Source organism: Schistocerca gregaria, unplaced genomic scaffold (genome assembly GCF_023897955.1).
Source record: "Schistocerca gregaria isolate iqSchGreg1 unplaced genomic scaffold, iqSchGreg1.2 ptg000178l, whole genome shotgun sequence".
Classification (NCBI taxonomy): domain Eukaryota; kingdom Metazoa; phylum Arthropoda; class Insecta; order Orthoptera; family Acrididae; genus Schistocerca; species Schistocerca gregaria.
Window position 1 is genome coordinate 20,461,506 of NW_026061728.1, and position 20,826 is coordinate 20,482,331.

The following is a 20,826-nucleotide window of genomic DNA, read 5'->3' on the forward strand; positions in this document are numbered from 1 at the left end:
GCCCATAGGCCTGTCATCACAACCAAAATTTCAGTGTGTGGGGGATATCCTGTATTTCTCGCTAATCTCTCTCTAGGCAAAAATGTCAGTTATTGTAGATTGGTGGCAGTCTCAACTACAAGATTTACTAATGATAAACACTATTGAGGCGGCTCGTAATTTTAGAAGAGTTCTCTTCGTCTTACTTGGCATAAATTGTTCGCTGGCGTCCCAGCAGGTAGCTCCTTCAGTGTCTGCTTCTGCCATCGCACCACGCCAGTCTGTTGTTATCCTAGCAGACAGAACGCACCGCACATCCGACAACTTCGGAACATCTCAACTGGCCAGTTAGCAACTGAGCCGAACACTGTTTACACCGTCAAAGGAAAACTATGCAAAGATGTACACTCGAATGGCACGACTGAGTAGTACACACACACACAAACAGTAATATCTGTAGAATGTCCATCGACACGCGCAGAACGAAATTCTTCTCGCGAACGTACAGCGTCTCCGAAAAAAATCTCGTGACTATATTCCGGCGTTACGGCCAGGTTCTCATTCAAATGAGCAAAAAATGTTATATATTTTTTTTGAGACAGTGAAAATACACTTGAAGGATCTGTTTGGGAGTTACGAGTGATCATACTATGAGCTTTATTTTAGATTTTCAGTAAAAAAAAAATGGCGCCCGCAATTATGATTTGATCACGCGGACTGCGTGCAGTGTGGCCTCTCAGATGTTACCTGAAATCAAAAATGGATGACATCAGTTGATACTAAATTACTTCTCTGAAATTGAAAATGGAAAACATCAGTCGATATTACATAAAATTTATGGGAGCGCATACCTAACCGCAATGAAACAACCGTAAATTTAACGATACGGTACTAATTCGAACTCTGAGTTCGATTTTTTGGGTGGTTTATTTCACTCCTTATGCCTTCACAAAAATTACTTAATATTAATCAGTGTCATATATTATAGGTATAAGCTCCTAAGAAAAGTGTTTACTTTTCTGGGTCAGAGGTAGAAGTTAAGAGATTGAACCATTTTTAGTTAATGCTGCATGCCGTTCTGAGAAAATTGTTTCTCTAAAAAAAAAAAAATAAAAAAAAAAAAAAAAAAAAAAAAGTTCAACGTCTAGGGAAACCTTTTAGTTATATTATTACTTCGATTTGCATGAACTGAGGGTTACATGTATATTTTTAATGTCGCTGAACACGAATCTGCAGTAAGATTTTCAATATTCAAAACGGCTAATGCAATACGGAGAGCACAGGATTATGCTTTGTCCAATTTTTACCAAAAATGCATTTTCGTTATTTACGTTTAGTGTGCAATCCAAGGAGCACTTTTCAACCCTTCCTCTGGCTGGAATTGTTCCTAGATAGCAACTCCCTGTTCTTCTTGGCAGGAAAAGCCGATCTGTCTAACCTGGATATGCAGCACTCGTTATTCGTCAGTGTTATCGGCGAGTATGTTTGCAGTATGAATCATTTTGTGCACGTGCGTCACGGGACGAGCTTTGATCTACATCTATATGGATACTCTGCAAATCACATTTAAGTGCCTGGCAAAGGGTTCTTCGAATCCCCTTCACAATTGATAGTTAATTGAAACCCTCAGCTGCCGACAGGTGTTGTTGATATACTTCGATGGGGACAGCTGAAAATGTGTGCTCCGACCGGGACTCGAACCCGGGATCTCCTGCTTACATGGCAGACGCTCTATCCATTTGAGCCACCGAGGACACAGCTGAATACCGCGACTGCAGGCATTTATCCCTTACACGCTTCCCGTGAGACTCACATTTCCAACCGGCCACAATCCACAAACGTAATGTACGTAATAGGTGTTTGCCCATCCACTCAATACTGGCCCACACTAAGGTGACGATTCCCGTAAGATTTCGGGCAATCTGTGCGCATTCGCACAGACGAAGGTCAATGGCTGGGTAACGTTTAACCATATATATGAAGATAGTAACTGTTCTCGAAAGAACAGGCGCCACTGACGACCGGGCAGCTTCTCTAGAATACATGATAGACCGGCCTATGTGGCCGAGCGGTTCTAGGCGCTTCAGTCGGGAGCCGTGCGACCGCTACGGTCGCAGGTTCAAATCCTGCCTCGAGTATGGATGTGTGTGATGTCCTTAGGTTAGTTAGGTTTAAGTCGTTCTAAGTTCTAGAGGACTGATGACCTCAATTGTTGAGTCCCATAGTGTTCAGAGCCATTTGAACCATCAGTCCCTGTGCTTACACACTACTTACATTAACTTATGCTAAGGACAACAAACACACACAACGATGCCCAAGGGAGGACTCGAACCTCCAACGGGGGGAGCCGCGCGAACCGTGACAAGGCGTTTGAGACATGGCGGATACCCCGCGCGGCTCATGGCAGTCGTGACACTGCTTCAAACAATGGGCTGTAGAAACTTTTTTAAAGCACGGATTAAAAAAAAAACCTTTCCGTTCCAAGAGTCTGGACAAGTACACCTTAAAAAAAATGCAACTACAAAGAAATTGAATTTTCGAACTTTTTGGATGAGAACCTGTCCCTATGGAACACCGTTGATAAAATGTCACAGGGATTATGTACTCAGGTTTCACATGTGGATTAACAATTCCTAATCGAGGAATTTGCATCTCCCACCTTGGAATTCTCAGTACAGAATTTTTATCCATTACGAGATTCTCAGCCACTTGCAGAAGTGATTTCCCGTGATTCTGCAAAACTTTTCCGTCAGCCAATCGTAGCAACTATAATATTTGGTTCCTGGTGCATGACATGTCTCTTAACTTAAAGTGACCAACTCATTTGCATAAAGAGCTAACTTATCATCCGCTTCTTTACTTGCGTAGACCGTTTATGTTCTTCAAAGATTTTTTTTTCTTTAATCGTTTTTTTATGTCTTTTATAAACTGCAACACTTTCTAAACTTAACGCCATTGAAGCATGGTCTTTTACTGAATGACCAAAAAACAATGCCGACAGCTGGAGTCGAAGGTTTTTGTTAATCAAGCCGTTTGTATTCTTGTGGTGATATCTCCATAGAATCTTTCATTCCGCAACACATATTTCTTTTATATAACTGAGAAGTGAAATACCGGTTTTCATAGATGCAGATTTAACATATTTTAATATAACGCAATAAATATTTGATTAAAATTTTCATCCCCTTACTATCGAAGTTCCAAAACCACTGAAACACATAGTTTTTAAAAATTCTAACAGAGGAGCCGAATACGAATTGTCAGATATATTTAGTAATGCTTTCATAATGAACCATTTTGAGAAACATCTCACACCCTTTAGGAGTTAGGTTTTCAAAAACAATTAAACATGTATTCTTCTATTTAGAACCAAGGAGCCAAATTCAAATCTTCATCCATTTAATTCTAAAAATGCTTTCATAGTGAAATATTTCATAAAACTTTTCATCCCCTATTTCACTCTATTAATGAGTTAAATTTCCAAAAGCAACGAAACACATTCTTTTTACATCCAACTGAGAAGTCAATTACCTATTTTCATAGATGTAACTTTAACAATGCTTTAGTAGTTCTTTAATAATGATTTATTTTCAAAAAACCTTCACTATTTATTCTATACCCCCCCCCCCCCCCCCCCCAATGAAAGAATTTCGGAAAATGATAAAAACCTTTTTTTTGTTTCTGGCTGAGAAACCAAATGTCCATTTTCGTAGTTTTGTAGTTCTAGCTTCAACAGTGACATAGGGACATATTTAAAGAAAAAAAACTTTTCAACCCATATTTCACCCCCTTAGGAGTGGAATTTCGAAAAATCTCTTCTTAAATGGTGCTTTCAGCGTAATATTTACACCTTCATCAAATTTCAAGTCTGTATACTTTGCAGGTTGGGCTGGAAGGCGATGAGTGAGTGGATACATGTGCCCCTATCGCATCTCCTTGGAGGTTGTAGTTCCAAAAACAGTGAAACACGTATATTTCAATAACAGAATTTCCATAGATTTATCTTTAAAAATTCTTTCACACTGAATTATTTTCATAAAACATTTCATCCTATATTCCCCCTCCTTATGAATTGAATGTATCAAAAACAGTGAGACATGTAATTTTTTTTATTTTTACTTCAACCGAGAAGCCAAATTCAGGTTTAAATATATTTAGCTTTAAAAATGCTTTCATAATTAAATATTTCATGAAACATTTCATCCTCTATGTAATGGGATTGTGGTAGTGACACACCAAAATCACAATAGTAATCCGTTGTAGTTGCTACACATTTTATTACAATCAAAAGCATTATAAAATCACAATCACAAAAATACAAGAGATTGCCTTATAAGGCCAGATCAGATGGACAAATAATAAATAAATTTCTTTACGTGGAACAAGACCCGTTAAACTTCAAATTTGGATATGACTAGGTAAATATACTTAGGTAAGGCTTTACTTAAATAGTACAAATGTGCATAGAATGCGCAGCAGAACTCTCATTACTTCCAATCAGCAGAGAAACAGATTAAGCCTAAGAAACAGATTTTTTAACGTTTGGCTACCCAACTTTCCATAACAAAACTATATACAAATGATTAAAGCAATTAAGGAGGTACTTTAATTTTGACCAAACCGACCTTCAAATTTACTTACTCAATTGATTAATCAACAATATTCTTAGAATGATTACAACTAGAACATGACCATATGACAATTCCCTTAAAATAAGGTTGCTTCAATATTTCGTGTGAATTGGCGATAGACGCGAGCAGACCAAGGATTCAAATCAATACGAGAGATCCACGAGACAGGGAGTGACATAGAAATATACTCAACTTGACAATGCAATTGAACTTTGGATGCTATAGTTCTCCACCGGAACGATGGAATCACGCGAAAGTGACAACATAACCGAAGATGTAAAGGAGAGGACATGGCCTTAAACATCTCTCTGCCGCCGTGGTGCTCTGTTCCCAGTATGCTAGCGTCGACCGCTGCCAATTATCTCTAACACAACACACATCAAGGGTAGAGAGTTTTCTGAGACATATACTACACAACCTTATCTGGAGAACAGGTGAGCATTACAACTGAACTGAAACAAATGAGCCTCCGTCAGTTACTTGCCCAGTGCCAGCCCTTAAACTTTGATTAATAAGTTCGCTAAAAGTCATGCCGAAGTTAAGATGACAAGATTTATCTCCAGGTTCCGCATATTAGGGGCAGAGACAATGAATTGGCGACGCTCTTAGCCGTATGTTCGCGGGAGAGTCTGGGGAAGGCAAGGGCCACGTGGAGCCGGATCTTGGAGCGAATTTCCTTCTCTCCGAGACACCCGGTTTCTTCTGCGACTCAGCCGGCAAACAGGCTGTGGACCCCAGGTGGGGACCGAATAGGCAGCAGTAGGCGGATGGCGACGTCGTTACTGGCTGTTGCCCTGTTGCCTTCGGGGAGGCGGGGGGCTCTTGTGTAAAGGGGGAGAAAACCGTGGTGATGTGAAGGTCTCTATTCCACAGGAACCAGTTAGCATGATATATCCACGATTCGGTGGTCGGGGGTCATTTGGCGCTATACAAGACCTAGAACCGAGTTCGGGAACACATGTTTTGGCCCAACCTATATCGCGATGTCAGGAGATTTGTTGGCAACTGTGTCCAGTGTAAGCGCGGTAAGCCCGATGTGGGTCCGTGCAGAGAACTACTACAGTCGCTTAGGGAGCAGTGTCCTCTGGACCGCGACTCAAAGATCGAAGCAACGATCGATGGAAACTGGCGCCAGAAACGCACCAGCTCACTCTATTTCATCCCCTTAGGGGTTGAACTTCCAAAAACACTAAAACACGTATTTTCTTATTTGTAACCTTGAAGTCAAATACCAATTTTCGTAGATGTAGCCTTAAAAATACTTTCATAGTTATTCCATAATTATTTATCTCAAAATAAAATGTTCACCCGCTATTTCACTTCATTCCCAGTAATAATGGAACACATATTTCTTTATTTCTGACCTAGAAACCAGATACAAATTTTCGTATGCCTAGCTTCAAAATTACCTTAACAGCTACATGTTTCAAAAATCCTATAATTTCCTGTGTCTCCCCCTTTCAGTGTAGGAGGGATAGTGTCGTACAAGAGACAGTATACTCAGTAGACAACGAACTGCTAGTTGTGAAATCAGCGACATAGGAACCGAGACTGACACAGAAGGTGCTGAAGGTGAAGCACACTAGATTCGTGTCTACCACGGCTTCTAATAATATCGATTTCCCATGAACGGAAGTTCCGAAAAGTGAGCAAGTAATTTTACAGTAAATTCAGTACCGATGGAGAGGATATACAACGAAAAACATTTCTATAAAATTTCAGAAATAATGAAATATTCCACTCAAGTCGCGCGGCAGAACACGCAATGGATATGCTTGCACTTAAGACGGAAAGCCCCACGTGCTTACGCAGGCTTACGACAGATCTCAAAATTCGGCAGTAGGCGTAAGCCAACCTCGTGTGCTGCTACCTGTTGTTGATGCCAGGCATCAAGGTCTCAGTAGTACGGCCATGCACTGGAGAGTAGTTGCTTTGTAAGCACTCCGTCTTCAGTCCACGAGTGGCCTACTGGGACGGGACCATCCGACCGCTGCGTCATCATCCGTGGAGGATGCGAACAGGAGGGGCGTGGGGTCAGCACACTGCTCTCCCCGTCGTTATGGCGGTTTTCTTTGACCGGAGCCGCTACTATTCGGTCGAGTAGCTCCTCGATTGGCACCACGAGGCTGAGTGCACCCCGAAAAATGGCAAGAGCGCATGGCGGCCTGGATGACCACCCATTCAAGTGCCGACCACGTCCGACAACGCACTTAACTTCGGTGATCTCACGTGAACCAATGCAACCTCAGGGGCAAGGCCGTTGCCGCAGATATTTTAGAGTAGTTGCTAACGTTTCATAATTATCTAGTTTACGGGGAATACGTAAAAATGGCGATTGTCACCGAAGCTACAACTAATCTGAATTTCTGGTTAGTTATCAAGTGGTCTTGTGTGCGAGCCTGAATTTTTCATCCTTTGCGGTAGGAATGATTCAAACCTGTCATGTTCTTCTTATGAAGTGTTCTATTTATTTTACACACAATGATCATTTGTAGTTGTGTTGAGTTACTACCTTGATAAATTTTTGGATGGCGCACGTATCATAACTGAGATCTGCGCTTGCGCTTAATGGCTGAAGGTGAATTAGCGTAATGAGTAGTAGCGAATGTTATAGTAACATGTTTGTACATTATTTCAGGTAAATTACGTTAGTCGTGTAATATTATCCGTATACCAGTATAGTATGTGGGCCAATTACGTTAGTCATGGAACACTATCCGTATAAGACTATGTCACCTTGATGACCCGGAATTTGCTTCAATTTTGGAATCCACGAAAGAACTGGAAATTTTCCTTTACACAGCTTACCATATAACTTCTATTACAGTGATTCAGTCTTGTCTGTCACTCGACTTTTCTGATCGGGAAATAAATTCTATCGCTCAGATGCTTATTACCTCTTCGTGTTTCTATTTGCCGATATTGCTCATAAACACTTACATATCTCAAAGTTGCTATGGACAGTGATGGAACGACACACTTTTCTATGGCGACACTGCAGTTTAGAGATAGAAAAACCGATCGGTTAAAACGATATGGGTATTTTAGTTCTGAATAACCCATGTCTTTCGGTATTTGTTTGCTCTCGGTTATAACAAGTATCTTTTTTTTTCCTGATAACCACGTAAAAACAGATATATCGATTAGCCACAGAAGCCGCAGTAAAATTTTTAGTTTTCAAGTAAACCTTTTTTTAAAAAAGACGAGTAATTTTTATTCGTAAGATTTCCATAGCTCTGAAATACTGCGTTGTTACAGAAAAATGGGAAAAGTGATGTATGCCACTTTAATAACACTGCTGACAGAAACGAGCAACAAATGGATTGGTCCAGCATTGCCGAGACAATATTGTGCCTGTTACACAAGCAGTGCGCGAGACTGGACGCAGTTTCTCGCTGTTGTCGAACGTCAGTTGTAACACAGAATGGCACCATCTGGAAGTCTGGAAGTATTTTACGATATGCGGTAACGAGTGAAGCACATGGGTTGATTTGGTCGACTTGAAACATCATACAAGGAAAAAAGTTAAAATTTCCGGGATAAAAATAGAAAGTGCCTGATCTGCTGCCTGTGTCTACGTAGTATGCCGTTATCTGCTTGTAGCCCTTGAAAACAGAGAAATTAAAACGAAAAAGAGTTCTCCAGCCGAAGTATTCACCCTTTATTGCAGGACTATACGTAACTCCCGCATAGTGCTGTGATAACCGATTACAATATAATTTTTGAGCAGAGCTTCTAAAAACTAAAATCAGTAGGAGAATACTGGCAGTTTTCTGTAGTACGGAAGCACTCGCCATATTTTGAGAGAAGCAGCGAACAGCTGACAAAGTTTTATTTGACTATTTATTTTAAATTATGTCCGAAAGAACAGACACCATATCCATATACGTATATGGTTCTGGCAATACCAGCCATGACCTTCTTCTGTGAAGATGCACACGTATTCCCCGAACTGTTACGGCACTTGGTAAGAATGTCTTTCACGAGTAATGAGTGTGTTGGTGTGGGACACTACGAATGTAGTGTGTGCACATACTATGTGAGTCTCGCGGGAGGCCTGTGCGAGATAGTCCCTGCAGTCTGTGCCCTCGGTGGCTCAGATGGACAGAGCGTCTGCCATGTAAGCAAGAGATCCCGGGCTTTAGTCCCAGACGGGGCACACATTGTCACCTGTCCCCGTTGATGTATATCGACACCCGAGAGCAGCTGACCGTATTAATATAATTCTAATTTCGTTCTGGACGGCTGCAGGTCATCATAAAAGTATTTAATTTTACGTGTTGATTCCATTTATCAAGAAACTGAGAAAGTCAAATTTTTTAAATCTTTGTAGGATTCCTACGTTTACTAGAGGAAATAATGTAAATAAAAGACTGAAAATCGGTTATTACAAGCACTGGAATAGTGACGGGCTTTAACAATTAGGTTAAAGTGAGCCGAAAACCAGTTGTTTCAGCGATAACCGACATTCCCACTGGAGTTCTGCGTGGTAAGATTGACGCGCAATTGACGCATGGTGCACGGAATGGCAATTGAATCTCAATGTAGACAAGTGCAATCCGACAACAGAGGAAGTGGGTTACAATACGCTTGTTCGCCCACTGCTTGAATACTGCTCAGCAGTGTGGGATCCGTACCAGATAGGGTTGATAGAAGAGAGAGAGAAGATCCAACGGAGAGCAGCGCGCTTCGCTACAGGATCATTTAGTAATCGCGAAAGCGTTACGGAGATGACAGATAAACTCCAGTGGAAGACTCTGCAGGAGAGACGCTCAGTAGCCCGGTACGGGCTTTTGATAAAGTTTCGAGAACATACCTTCACCGAAGAGTCTAGCAGTATATTTCTCCCTTCTACGTATATCTAGCGAAGAGACCATGAGGATAAAATCAGAGAGATTAGAGCCCACACAGAAGCATACCGACAATCCTTCTTTCCACGTACAGTATGAGACTGGAATAGAAGGGAGAACCGATAGAGTACCCTCCGCCACAGACCGTCAGGTAGCGTGCCTAGTATGGATGTAGATTTAGACATCTAGAACAGTTTTTCAGGAAGGTTACTGCAGCTCTGATGTTCTCAAAATGAACGGGCCAGCCATTGGCGTCCTCGAGGGGGAGGGGAGGAGGTGGGGAGGGGAGAAGAGGCAAAGGGGCACTTTCACCCATAGCCCCCAACCCTCCCTGGAATCTGGAGTAAAGAGGTTTTATTCGTTACAGTATACTCATACTCTTCCAGATAAGACTTCTCCACAATACTGCTAAACCTTAGCTTTGACCAGTTGTAGCGCTTATAGAGTTAGGGTCTTGCAGCTTGTTGCATCTCGTAACTGACCAGCTGATTTGTACACACAGTGCCAGTTTCAGAATCATGCACTCCAGCCCCGACGCGCCTCCCGCACTCCCCTCCACTGGAAATATTTCTGCAGATTCCAGTCTGCCACTGTGCATATGTTTTGATAACATCCTGGTTTTAATAGCATCGAAGGAACAGCATTGTGCAGTAAAGGGTAGACCTAGCACAGAACACACCATTCACATTGAAACGCATCACTTAGTAGATGGTGAAGTACTCTGAAGCTAGCCAGATAGAAACAGAAGTTCCTGGCACTATATTTGACCCAAATTCTAATCTTACACTAATCTCTTGTATCTACCTACCACGCCCTCAAAAAGCCAACGATTTACTATTATCAGAAGTTCCGAAAAATGAGGAAGAAATTGGCCCACACTTTTTTCCGTTGTGTATTATTTCGATTCCCCCATAAAGGGAATGGACTTGTAGCCACAGGTTACACAAGCGATAGATGGCTTAAAATACATAAAAAGAGATGACAATAAGAGACGATTTTTAAAAACACAATGGTACACGGTATTTTCGATTTTTACAGGAAAATAATGGATGACAAAATAAAGGTTTTTGAAAAATACGCTGGTGGACAATATTGGGGATTTTTTATCTTTATAGATGACTAGCGGAAAAGCATGGCGTTGACCAGGCATTTATTTACAGCTGTGCGTCCACGCCCGTACAATGCAGCGTCTGGCCTTGTCCTGAATTTTTATAACGTATCTCCTGAAACATGTGTCGTACAATGATATAATTTTGTAGGTACGTTCAGCGTCATATGCGGATACTGTCTGCGAAATTTATTGCGAATATAGTAGCAAAGAAGTAACAAATTTAAATGTCACGAATGCTGTGATGCCCACACACTTGGGTGCAACTAATGTACACGGAATGCTTGGCACGATCATTATAGCTACCATCACCTATGGTCGAAATTGGACCATCTGTGTCGACGTAGTGAAAATATAAATGTGCATAACATGGTAAACGTCCATTCTTTCGAGCCATCGGACCTGATCTACGATCAAAAATATCTTGTAAATGTGGTAGGGGCCACGGCCTTGCCGCAGTGGATACACCGGTTCTCGTCTGATTACTGAAGTTTAGCACTATCGGGCGAGGTCGGCACTTGGATGGGTGACCATCTGGGCCGCGATGTGCTGTTGCCATTTTTCGGGTTGCACTCAGCCTTGCGATGCCAGTTGAGGAACTACTCGACCGAATAGTAGCGGCTCCAGTCAAAAGAAACTACCACAACGAGTGGGAGAGCCAGCTCCTCCTCCACCCTCAGTGAGGATAACGTGGCGGTAGGATGGTCCTGATTGGCCACTTGTGGGCTGAAGACGGAGTGCTTTTTTAAAGTAGTGCTGCCTAGATAAAACTGACAGTCTAGGCTCAGGGACTGTCCACGGTAAATGCTGCATTGGACCTACGAATACTATTAAAATAACAGTTTGAGTTCTCTTTAATTGTCCAATCATCTGAAGTGAGTCCTTATTACAGTGCGCTGAAAAATAGATTTTAAGTTAATGGAAGATAAATTTTATGTTTCCAGAATGAGATTTTCACTCTGCAGCGGAGTGTGCGCTGATATGAAACTTCCTGGCAGATTAAAACTGTGTGCCCGACCGAGACTCGAACTCGGGACCTTTGCCTTTCGCGGGCAAGTGCTCTACCAGCTGAGCTACCGAATCACGACTCACGCCCGGTACTCACAGCTTTACTTCTGCAAGTATCCGTCTCCTACCTTCCAAACTTTACAGAAGCTCTCCTGCGAACCTTGCAGAACTAGCACTCCTGAAAGGAAGCTGTGAGTGCCAGGCGTGAATCGTGCTTCGGTAGCTCAGATGGTAGAACACTTGCCCGCGAGAGGCAAAGGTCCCGAGTTCGAGACTCGGTCGGGCACACAGTTTTAATCTGCCAGGAAGTTTCATATCAGCGCACACTCCGCTGCAGACTGAAAATATCATTCTGGAAACATCCCCCAGGCAGTGGCTAAGCCATGTGCCCGCAATATCCTTTCGTTCAGGAGTGCTAGTTCTGCAAGGTTCGCAGGAGAGCTTCTGTAAAGTTTGGAAGGTAGGAGACGGATACTGGCAGAAGTAAAGCTGTGAGTACCGGGCGTGAATCGTGCTTCGGTAGCTCAGATGGTAGAGCACTTGCCCGCGAAAGGCAAAGGTCCCGAGTTCGAGTCTCGGTCGGGCACACAGTTTTAATCTGCCAGGAAGTTTCAAATTTCATGTTAATGGCGGCAAATTAACTTTACCCTAATGACACACAAGGTCAATGCCGTTCTATCACATAAAGTATTCTCAGATCGAAATGTTTAGCATTACAAAATCTCCAATGTAGATTCATCATGCCACAATTATAATTCTCAAAATAATTTGGAGCTACGTTCAATGCATATTTAAATGCATCTTTCAAAACAATAACAGAATTCTCATTAGATCATCATTACCAGTGGCTAGAGAATTCCTATTATTTCGTCTACCAAAAACCGCGTCTCACTATGGCTACTTCAGTACAGTTTTGTTTTCCACTGCTGACAATAGAAACGATCTGGTAGATGTGGCATTGTAGATGCCCAGTATGCGTGTCTTAATGGAAATAAACCGTCTGGAACGTTTACCCTTGAACGTCCCTGGAATGGGATTTCATGGAACGTTATTACTTTCCTGTGTCCATTTCTATCACACCAGCTGATCGCCATGACTGGGGAGGGGGAGGAGGGGGTGAATTTAAAGTTGGCAGCACTTTGAGTGGCAGAAAAACTGAAGAAAACCTAACGTTTTCGTCATTTGTTTGACGTAGTGCCAGTTCGTCACATAGGACGCTTTTCTTTCGGAAACGTTTACATTCATCGTCTGGCAATCAATGTCGCCTGCCGAGGTATGCAGTCGCACCTCTCTGTACGAAATAGAAGCTTAAGTTGATGGAGTCGACAAGTAAGGAGCAGTGTCTGTCTTGTTTTAGATATGGAAAATTCAATTATAGGCCTTATTTTCTGGCTTGTAGTTGACATAGGACCTTGCGATTTTGCACGACCGAGGTCCGGTAGCCACACCACACGGGAAAATGCGAGGAGTGTTAATGTGTAGTAAAAACCGAAGAAAACCTTACGTTTTCTACATTTGTTTTCCTAATAACGAAATGGGAAATCGTCAGAATGAACGCTTTTCTCTCAGAAACGTTTACATTTATCGTCTGGCAATTAATGTCGCGTGCTGAGGTATGCAGTCGCACCACTCTGTACGAAATACAGTAGGTTCTAAGGTGATGCAGTCGACAAGTATGGTCGCAATATATTGTCACCTCGAAATACATCGACACCTCGAAATAAATCAACACCTCGAAATAAATCGTCACCTCGAAATAAATCGCCACCTCGAAATAAATCGCCACCTCGAAATCAATCGAAACCACGAAAGAAATCGAGACCCAGAGATAAATCAAAACCTCGATATAAACCGACACATCCAAAACAACCGACACATCGAAATGAGTCGAAATATCGAAATGTATAGACATCAAGATGCATTACGACGTACGAAATGGATCGATAATTCGAAATAATTCGAGGTCTCGATATGATGCGTGGTCTAGAAACACATCGATATCTGGAAATATATCGATACCTCGTAATACAAAGATTTCTCTAAATAGAGGGATATCTAGAAATTTATGGTTACTTGAGATATAGAGATATCTCGAAATATATCGATATCTCGAAAGAAATCGCTATCTGGAGTACACCTATACATGGAAATATATAGATACCTCAAAATATATAGACAACCCGTATTGTGTCGGTATATCAAAATAAATCGATATCTCGACATAACCAGATACACTGAATCAATCGATATCTCCAAATACGTCGACTACTCGATATAGACAGATATATAGAAATAAATCGACTGCTCAATACAAAACTGGGCCTCGAAATAAAATGGTATATCGAAATGAATCGATAATGTAATATGTATGGATGTCTCAAAATAAATCTGACCTCTAAGAAAACGATTCACGAAATAAATAAATAAATATCGAAATATATCGCTAACTCGATAAATAACGATATCTAGTGGTCAGATATGTGTTTCAAGATGACAACACATATCAGTATAGTTCGATATACATGAAAATAGTTTCGATTTTCAATATATCGATAGCTTCCTAGACCTCGGGAAACAAAACGCCGATCCGACCTCGGGACAAAAACGCCGACCTCGGGGGAAAAACGGCGACCTCGGGGGAAAAACGCTGACCTCGGGGAAAAACGCTGACCTCGGGGAAAAACGCCGACCTCGGGGTAAAACGCCGACCTCGGGGAAAGACGCCGACCTCGGGGAAAGACGCCGACCTCGGGGAAAAACGCCGACCTCGGGGGAAAAACGCCGACCTCGGGGAAAACCGCCGACCTCGGAGTAAAACGCCGACCTCGGCGTTATGACATGGTCATAACGGAAAAGACCCATTATTTAGAAAGTTTAGAATGAGATGTTCTAAATATTACAGATAATCTATTTACAATAATCTACAAGTACTGCACAATGAGAAGAGACTTTGAAATAGTGCACAGCCAGGAAGACAGAGGTTGCATTGCTGTTTCTAATCTTCTGGTGTTTGAGATTCAGAATCTAGGATTGCCTATAATGAGAACAGCAGGAATGAATGTCCTGCACCAGTATAGAACATACTCTGAAACTCCATAGAAAATCACATGGCACAATTATTTTACATCATTCTCAGCAAGCTACAGAAGCCTCTAATGGACATAACAACGTCGTCACCTCCTTCACCAGTGAAAGATCTTAGTAGCTATTGAGTCATGACTAGGTGGCCAATTAATAATTTGTTGTTCAAAGCTAATTTCAGTATAAATGGGAATACTCAGTGGACATCTATTACAGTCATATTTTACTGTCTAAGATATATCAACTTTCCAGACTGTAAGTATAAGCAGAGCTCGGTCTTTCCCATTCCGAGTTTGTTTAGAATGTATCAAGGGAATCAGATCCACCGGGCATTTAGAGCAACCTGCTTTAAACAATATGAGCAGGCAGTAGACACAGATAGGGAATTTTTCATTTCTCTCTGAAACGGTTACCTTCATCGTCTGCAAACTTATGTTCCGTGCTGCGGTACGTGGAGGCACTAATAGCAATAAGGTAGAACACAGAAGAAGCTTATAAGTTGATGTAATCGGCCAGTAAGAAGTAGTACAATTGAAGTTTAGTTATCGATTATTGACTTATTAGCCAACTTTGGTGCCTGGGACATGAACAACGACCTTAAGATTTGGCATGAAACGAGACCTGGCAGCCACGTTACACGAAGATTGTGAAAAGTGTCCATATGTATTAAAAACCTGAGAAATCCGACCGTTTTCGTCATTTGCTATCGAATCGACGTAATGCCAGATCGTCACATTGGCCGCTCTTCTCTCGAAAACGGTTACATTTATCGTGTGCAAAGCTATGTCGCGTGCTGCGGTATGCGGAGACACTAAAAGCACCATAGTAGAACACAGAAGAAGCTTCTAAGTTGATTAATAGACAGCAAGAAGCAGTACAATTCAAGGTTTGTTATCGATTATTGACTTTTTAGCCGGCTTTGGTGCCTTGGACATGAGCTATGACCTTACGATTTTGTATGAAGGGAGGTCTAGCAGCCACGTTGCACGGGAGAATGTGAAAAGTGTTCATATGTAGTAAGAACCTGAGAAATCCACCCGATTTCTTCATTTGCTATCGAACCGACTTAATGCCAGATCGTCACATTGGCCGCTTTTCTCTATCAAACGATTACATTTATCGTCTGAAAACTTATGTGGGATGCTGCGGTATGCGGAGACACTAAAAGCACCACAGTAGAACACACAAGAAACTTTCTAACTTGATGTATCGGTCAGTTAGAGACAGTACAATTCAAGTTTTAGCTATCGATTATTGACTTATTAGGTGGATTTGGTGCCTTGGACATGACCGACGACCTTAAGATTCTGCATCAAACAACGACTGGCAGTCACGTTGCACGAGAGAATGTGAAGAGGGTCCATATGTAATAAAACCCTGAGAAATCGCAAAGCTTTCTTCATTTGCTATCGTATCGACGGATTGCAAGATCGTCACATTGGAAGCTTTTCTCTCTCAAACGGTTACATATATCGTCTGCAAACCTATGTGGCGTGCTGCGGTAGGTGGACACACTAAAAAGACCATAGTAGAACACAGAAGAAGCTTCTAAAATTATGTAATCGGCCAGTAAAGAGCAGTACAATTCAAGTTTCAGTTATCGATTATTGACTTATTAGGTGGCTTTGGTGTCTTGGACATGACCGAGGACCATAAGATTTTGCATGTAACTACGGCTGGCAGCCACGTTGTTGTTGTTGTTAATGTTGTGGTCTTCAGTCCAGAGACTGGTCTGATGCAGCTCTCCATGCTACTCTATCCTGTGCAACCTTCTTCATCTCCCAGTACCTACTGCAACCTACATGCTTCTGAATATGCTTAGTGTATTCATCTCTTGGTCTGCCTCAACGATTTTTGCCTTCCACCCTGTCCTCCAATACTAAATATGTGATCCCCTGTTGCCTCAGAACATTTCCTACCAACCGATCCCTTCTTCTGGTCAAGTTTTGCCACAAACTTCTCTTCTCCCCAACACTGTTCAACACTTCGTCATTAGTTATGTGATCTACCCATGTAATCTTCAGCATTCTTCTGTAGCACCACATTTCAAAAGCTTCTATTCTCTTCTTGTCCAAACTATTTATCGTCCACGTTTCACTTCCATACATGGCTATACTCCATAAAAATACTTTCAGAAATGTCTTCCTGACACTTAAATCTATACTCGATGTTAACAAATTTCTCTTCTTCAGAAACTCTTTCCTTGCCATTGCCAGTCTACATTTTATATCCTCTCTACTTCGACCATCATCATTTATTTTGCTCCCCAAATGGCAAAACTCCTTTACTACTTTAAGTGTCTCATTTCCTAATCTAATTCCCTCAGCATCACCCGACTTAATTCGACTACATTCCATTATCCTCGATTTGCTTTTGTTGATGTTCATGTTATATCCTCCTTTCAAGACACTGTCCATTCCATTCAACTGCTCTTCCAAGTCCTTTGCTGTCTCTGACAGAATTACAATGTCATCGGCGAACCTCAAAATTTTTATTTCTTCTCCATGGATTTTAATACCTACTCCGAATTTTTCTTTTGTTTCCTTGACCGCTTGCTCAATATACAGATTGAATAACATCGGGGAGAGGCTACAACCCTGTCTCACTCCCTTCCCAACCACTGCTTCCCTTTCATGTCCCTCGATTCTTATAACTGCCATCTGGTTTCAGTACAAATTGTAAATAGCCTTTCGCTCCCTGTATTTTACCCCTGCCACCTTTAGAATTTGAAAGAGAGTATTCCAGTCAACATTGTCAAAAGCTTTCTCTAAGTCTACAAATGCTAGGAACGTAGGTTTGCCTTTCCTTAATCTTTCTTCTAAGATAAGTCGTAAGGTCAGTATTGCCTCACGTGTTCCAGTGTTTCTATGGAATCCAAACTGATCTTCCCCGAGATCGGCTTCTACTAGTTTTTCCATTCGTCTGTAAAGTATTCGTGTTAGTATTTTGCAGCTGTGACTTATTAAACTGATAGTTCGGTAATTTTCACATCTGTCAACACCTGCTTTCTTTGGGATTGGAATTATTATGTTCTTCTTGAAGTCTGAGGGTATTTCACCTGTCTCACACATCTTGCTCACCAGCTGGTAGAGTTTTGTCAGGACTGGCTCTTCCAAGGCTGTCAGTAAATCTAATGGAATGTTGTCTACTCCTGGAGCCTTGTTTCGACTTAGGTCTCTCAGTGCTCTGTCAAACTCTTCACGCAATATCGTATCTCCCATTTCATCTTCATCTACATACTCTTCAATTTCCATAATATTGCCCTCAAGTATTTCGCCTGCGTACAGACCCTCTATATACTCCTTCCACCTTTCTGCTTTCCCCTCTTTGCTTAGAACTGGGTTTCCATCTGAGCTCTTGATGTTCATACAAGGGTTCTCTTATCTCCAAATGTCTCTTTAATTTTGCTGTAGGCAATATCTATCTTACCCCTAGTGAGATAAGCCTCTACATCCTTACATTTGTCCTCTAGCCATCCCTGCTTAGCCATTTTGCATTTCCTGTCGATCTCATTTTTGAGACGTTTGTATTCCTTTTTGGTTGCTTCATTTACTGCATTTTTATATTTTCTCCTTTCACCAATTAAATTCAATATTTCTTCTGTTACCCAAGGATTTCTACCAGCCCTCGTCTTTTTACCTACTTGATCCTCTGCTGCCTTCACTACTTCATCCCTCAGAGCTACCCATTCATCTTCTACTGTATTTCTTTCCCCCATTCCTGTCAATTGTTCCCTTATGCTCTCCCTGAAACTCTGTACAACCACTGGTTCTTTCAGTTTGTCCAGGTCCCATCTCCTTAAATTCCCACCTTTTTGCAGTTTCTTCAGTTTTAATCTACAGGTCATAACCAATAGATTGTGGTCAGAGTCCACATCTGCTCCTGGAAATGTCTTACAATTTAAAACCTGGTTCCTAAATCTCTGTCTTACCATTATATAATCTTTTAGTATCTCCAGGGTTCTTCCATGTATACAACCTTCTTTCATGGTTCTTAAACCAAGTGTTAGTTATGACTAAGTTGTGCTCTGTACAAAATTCTACGAGGCGGCTTCCTCTTTCATTTCTTAGCCCCAATCCATAATCAGCTACTACGTTTCCTTCTCTCCCTTTTCCTACACTCGTTTTCCAGTCGTCCTTGACTATTAAATTTTCGTCTCCCTTCACTACCTGAATAATTTCTTCTATTTCATCATACATTTCTTCAATTTCTTCGTCATCTGCAGAGCTAGTTGGCATATAAACTTGTACTACTGTAGTACGTGTGGGCTTCGTATCTATCTTGGCCACAGTAATGCGTTCACTATGCTGTTTGTAGTAGCTTACCCGCATTCCTATTTTCCTATTCATTATTAAACCTACTCCTGCATTACCCTTATTTGATTTTGTGTTTATAACCCTGTATTCTCCTGACCAAAAGTCTTGTTCCTCCTGCCACCAAACTTCACTAATTCCCACTATATCTAACTTTAACCTATCCATTTCCCTTTTTAAATTTTCTAACCTACCTGCCCGATTGAGGGATCTGACATTACACGCTCCGACCCGTAGAACGCCAGTTTTCTTTCTCCTGATAACGACATCCTCCTGAGTAGTCCCCGCCCAGAGATCTGAATGGGGGCTATTTTACCTCCGGAATATTTTACCCAAGAGGACGCCATCATCATTTAATCATACAGTAAAGCTGCATGCTCTCGGGAAGGATTACGGCCGTAGTTTCCCCTTGCTTTCAGCCGTTCGCAGTACCAGGACGGCAAGGCCGTTTTGGTTATTGTTACAAGGCCAGATCAGTCAATCATCCAGACTGTTGCCCCTGCAACTACTGAAAAGGCTGCTGCCCCTCTTCAGGAACCACACGTTTGTCTGGCCTCTCAACAGATACCAATCCGTTGTGGTTGTACCTACGGTACGGCTATCTGTATCGTTGAGGCACACAAGCCACCACACCAACGGCAAGGTCCATGGTTCATGGGGGGGGGGGGGGGGGGGGGGTAGCCACGTTATGCGAGAGAATGTGAAAAGTGTCCATAAATAGTAAAAACGTGAGAAATCAAACCTTTTTCGTCATTTGCTATCCTATCGTCGGAATGCCAAATCGTCACATTGGAAGCTTTTCTCTCTCAAACGGTTACATATATCGTCTGCAAACCTATGTGGCGTGCTGCAGTATGCGGAGACACTAAAAGCACCCCAGTAGGACACTGAAGAAGCTCCTAAGTTGATGTAATCGGCCAGTAAGAAGCAGTACAATTCCAGTTTTAGTTATCAATTATTGACTTATTAGCCGGGTTTGGTGCCTTTGACATGACCAACGACCCTACGGTTTTGCATGAAACAACGACTGGCAGCCACGTTACGCGAGAGAATGTGAAAAGTGTCCATAAGTACTAAACACCTGAGAAATCGCACCGTTTTCGTCATTTGCTATCGTAGCGACGGAATGCCAGATCGTCACATTGGCCGCTTTACTCTCTCAAACGGTAACTTCTATCGTCTGCAAACTTATGTCGCGGAGACACTAAAAGCACAACAGTAGAACACAGAAGAAGCTTCTAAGTTGATGTAATAGCCAATAAGAAGCAGTGAAATTCAAGTTTTAATTATCGATTGTTTACTTTTAGCCGGCTTTGGTGCATTGGACATGAGCCAGGACCTTAAGATTTTGCATGAAGGGAGGTCTAGCAGCCGCGTTGCACGGGAGAATGTGAAAAGTGTTCATATGTAGTAAAAACCTGAGAAATCGCACCGTTTTCGTCATTTGCTATCGTATCGACGTAATGCCAGATAGTCACATTGGAAGTTTTTCTGTCTCAAACGGTTACATTTATCGCCTGCAAACTTAAGTGGCGTGCTGCGGTATGTGGAGACGCTAAAAGAATAACAGCAGAACACACAAAAAGCTTCTAAGTTGATGTTATCAAACAGTAAGAAGCAGTACAAATCAAGTTTTATTCATCAATTATTGGTTTATTAGCCGGCTTTGGTGTCTTGGACATGATCGAGGACCATAAAATTTTGCATGTAACAACGGCTGGCAGCCACGTTACAAGAGAGAATGTGAAAAGAGTCCATAAATAGTAAAAGTCTGAGGAATCAGACCGTTTTCGTCATGTGCAATCGTATTGACGGAATGCCAGATCGTCGCATTGGAAGCTTTTCTCTCTCAAACG